General features: G+C 52.5%; 1 pseudogene; it reads left to right on the top strand.

The window, feature by feature from the left end:
* The first annotated feature begins 3603 nt into the window (after positions 1–3603).
* LOC129699173 (U2 spliceosomal RNA) lies at positions 3604–3708 on the top strand (annotated as a pseudogene).
* The last annotated feature ends 265 nt before the right edge of the window (positions 3709–3973 follow it).

The raw sequence follows: 3973 nt of genomic DNA, 5'->3' as shown, positions 1-3973 counted from the left end.
CCCCTTATCCTTAAACTGTGACCCCTTGTTCTGGACTTCCCCAACATTGGGAACAATCTTCCTGCATCTAGCCTGCCCAACCCCTTAAGAATTTTGTAAGTTTCTATAAGATCCCCCCTCAATCTTCTAAATTCCAGCGAGTACAAGCCGAGTCTATCCAGTCTTTCTTCATATGAAAGTCCCGCCATCCCAGGAATCAGTCTGGTGAACCTTCTCTGTACTCCCTCTATGTCAAGAATGCCTTTCCTCAGATTAGGAGACCAAAACTGTACACAATACTGCAGGTGTGGTCTCAGCAAGGCCCTGTACAACTGCAGTAGAACCTCCCTGCTCCTATACTCAAATCCTTTTGCTATGAATGCTAACATACCATTCGCTTTCTTCACTGCCTGCTGCACCTGCATGCCTACTTTCAATGACTGATGTACCATGACACCCAGGTCTCGTTGCATCTCCCCTTTTCCTAATCGACCAACATTCAGATAATAATCTACTTTCATGTTCTTGCCACCAAAGTGGATAACCTCACATTTATCCACATTATACTGCATCTGCCATGCATTTGCCCACTCACCAAACCTATCCAAATCACCTTGCAGCCTCCTAGCATCCTCCTCACAGCTAACACTGCCCCCCAGCTTCGTGTCATCCGCAAACATGGAGATGTTGCATTCAATTCCCTTGTCCAAATCATTAATATATATTGTAAATAGCTGGGGTCCCAGCACTGAGCCTTGTGGTACCCCACTAGTCACTGCCTGTCATTCTGAAAAGGACCCGTTTACTCCTACTCTTTGCTTCCTGTCTGCCAGCCAGTTCTCTATCCACATCAATACTGAATCCCCAATACCGTGTGCTTTAAGTTTGCATACTAATCTCTTACGCGGGACCTTGTCAAAAGCCTTCTGAAAGTCCAGGTATAACACATCCACTGGTTCTCCCTTATCCACTCTACTAGTTACATCCTCGAAAAATTCTATAAGAGGGTTGTGTGGGCGGGAAGATGTTGTGGGGGGAGAGAGCTGCGTGGGTGGGGGAGGGGGGAGTGAGCTCAGAGAAAAGAGAGCAAGAGCCATGAGGGAGAGCGGGGCATCACGATGGGGGGACGAGCCAGTGAGGGGGACCAGAGGGGTAGTGGCTGGAATTGGTGGTGCGATGAGGACTTACAGCGGGCGTTGGTCACTCTCCTCTGCTGGGATCAGAGTCTCCGCTTTACGTTTGGCGACATCTCTGACTCCGGGCAGGGCTGGGTCTCCGACTCTCGGCTGGGTCTCCGACTCTGGGCTGGGTCTCCGACTCTGGGCTGGGCTGGGCTGGGTCTCCCACGCTGGGCTGAGCTGGGCTGGGTCGGGTCAGGTCGGGTCTCCGATGCTGGGCTGCTGCTGCTTGTGTCTGGTGTCTGGGCGCGGCTGCTTGGGGTGGGATGGATGCTTGGGGCGGTGCTAGGCTGCTTGGGGCTGGGCGGCTTGGGGTGGGGCTGGGCTTCTCGTGGCGGGGCTGGATTAGGCTGGGCTGCTTCGGGTCCCTCGGAAAGTCCGGTTGGAAACCTCCACCAGCTTTCCTCAGCTCCAGTAAAGAACTGATGGCGCTGGAAGGGGTGGACCGTCGCGGGGAGTGACAGGGGAAGAGACTAATCCACGAGGCACTGTATGGCACGAGAAGAGATCGATCTGCGCATGAGCGGTTTTTAAGATTTTTAAACCTCGCTAACTTTTACGCTATTCAACCGATCGGAACGAAACTTGGTGGACTCACAGCAAAGGAGAACGGTGAGCGAACTGGCAAAAAATCATAGCGCTATCGCAAACCGTTTTTGCGCAAATAGAAGGACCGCCAAACCAGAAGATAACAAGATCAGAGTTTTAGTTATGGATAGAAGATGGATGGAAACAGCCCTTTCACCCAACTCATCCAATGACGACCGATTTGTCTATGACCTGAGCTGATCACATTTCCCTGTGTTTGTCCCATATCCCTCTAAACCTTTCACATTCACATACCTGCCCTGATGTATTTTAAATGTTGTAATTGTACCTGACTCTATCACTTCTTCTGGCTGCTCATTGCACATATCCAACACCATCTGTGTGAAAAACCTGTTCCCTTCTAAATATTTTCCCTCTCACTGAGCATGGTGACCATTCATCTTATCTATGCCCAGTCATGATTTTACTTGCTTCTATAAGATTTCTCCTCAGCCTTCTATGCTCCAGGGAAAAATGCCCCAGAGTATCTAGTCTTTAAGGATAGCACGGTGGCGAAGTGGTAGAGTTGCTGCCTTTCACCGCCAGAGACCTGGGTTCGATCCTGACTACAGGTGCTGTCTGTGCGGAGTTTGTATGTTCTCCCCATAATCATGTGAGTTTTCGCCGGGAGCTCTGGTTTCCTCCCATACTAGAAAGACATACAGGCTTGTAGGTTAATTTGCTTGTGTAAAATTGTAAATTTTACTTCGGAGTCACGTGAGTGACTTCGTGAAGAAGCCCGCTTCCACGCATGCGTGTCATATCGCTACACGCATTCGAACTCGTCATCGCTGGAGGAAGGACGTTCCTCCCAATCGGCAGGGGAACCTGCAACAGGTAAGGGAACTTTGGTTTCTTTACTTACCCTTGTTTATCAAGAAGGCTGATGAAGCTGGCTGGGGAGAGTCTGCAGATCTGCAGGCAGCCAGCAGCGGCCGGGGCCCGTTAATTTATTTTTAAACAAGAACGGAGCCGACTTTAGCTCCAGGACAACGGTCACTGGAGCAGAGTTTTTTCCCGACAATTCGGAAACAGCCCCACTAGTCATTTAGTGGATTTAATATTTCATGGGTCCGAGGGGCTGGAAGGTGCGGAACTGGCACGTTAACGGGGGTTCCGCAGGTCTAAAAATAGCGGCAAGCGGTCAGTGCCCGAGATCACTGACTACGCGTTGGACCCGCTGGACCGCGCTGGAGCACCGCAAAGGCGGGGGGGGGGGGGGGATACAGACAGCAGGAACAGGCTGAACTCCCGTATCGGAATAACTGTGCCAGACTTACCCCCCCCGGGCCCGACTTTTGCTCCTGTTTTTTCCTCCCGAATTTTGCTCCCAACTTCGCTCCGCGCCGACCACGGCTGGTCGGGAGAGGAAGGCATAATCAGCGTCGGTGAATTCGAGGAGAAAGTTGAAAGTCGGGAACAGCAGGTAAGAGACTCTGCGTTCCTTCCACTTACCCTTTAGGTGTAGACATGGACCGGGTCCATGTCAGCTGCAGGAAGCCGGCGGGAGAACCGCGCAGTGCAGGCAGCCGGCAGGAGAGCAGCAACGGCAGCCGGCAGCGGCAGGAGCAGCAGCAGCGGCAGGAGCAGCAGCAGCGGCAGGAGCAGCAGCAGCGGCACATCGATTCCCAGAGAGGGAAAACACCTGTGCCCGACTTCGCTCCCGCACCAGGAGAAAAATTCATTTTCTCGACCAATATGCCAGTCTCGCTTTGGAAGCGAGTCTGGCTTCAAGCAGCGCTACCGGCCAGCGCCGAGGCCAAGGACATTGCAGTGGACTTGACTGGCTGCAATCGACCGTGAGGGATCAGTACTGTGAGTACCGGGGTCGGTCCCAGCGGGTTTTTTAGTTACAGAGATCGCTTCCTGGCCTTTTGGCTAAGATCAAGTATAGTATCTGTTTATTATCAGTTTTAATATCTAATACGTCCCTTATCTAAGGACCATATAAACAGGAATGCCCAGAACTGAGGGCATTGGATTGGGGTTGACCGGCTGCAACGACCGCGAGGGACCAGTACCGTCAGTACGGGGGTCGGTCCCAGCGGTCTGAGATAAAAGAGCAGCCAGGAGCGCTGAGAGCGTTGGAGCCGGGTCAAAGAAAATGGGCTAGATGGAATCAGCTGTGCCAGATGTCCTCCACACCGGCCATATCCACTCCACGGAAGGAAGGACAAAGCTGGAGAAGGAGGACCGTGGAACAGCGGGCAGCCAGCAGCAGCCAGCGG

The sequence above is a fragment of the Leucoraja erinacea genome, chromosome 7 (genome assembly GCF_028641065.1).
Source record: "Leucoraja erinacea ecotype New England chromosome 7, Leri_hhj_1, whole genome shotgun sequence".
In the NCBI taxonomy this organism is placed as follows: domain Eukaryota; kingdom Metazoa; phylum Chordata; class Chondrichthyes; order Rajiformes; family Rajidae; genus Leucoraja; species Leucoraja erinaceus.
Note: the sequence above shows the minus strand (reverse complement) of the source record. Positions and strands in the feature narration are given on the sequence as shown.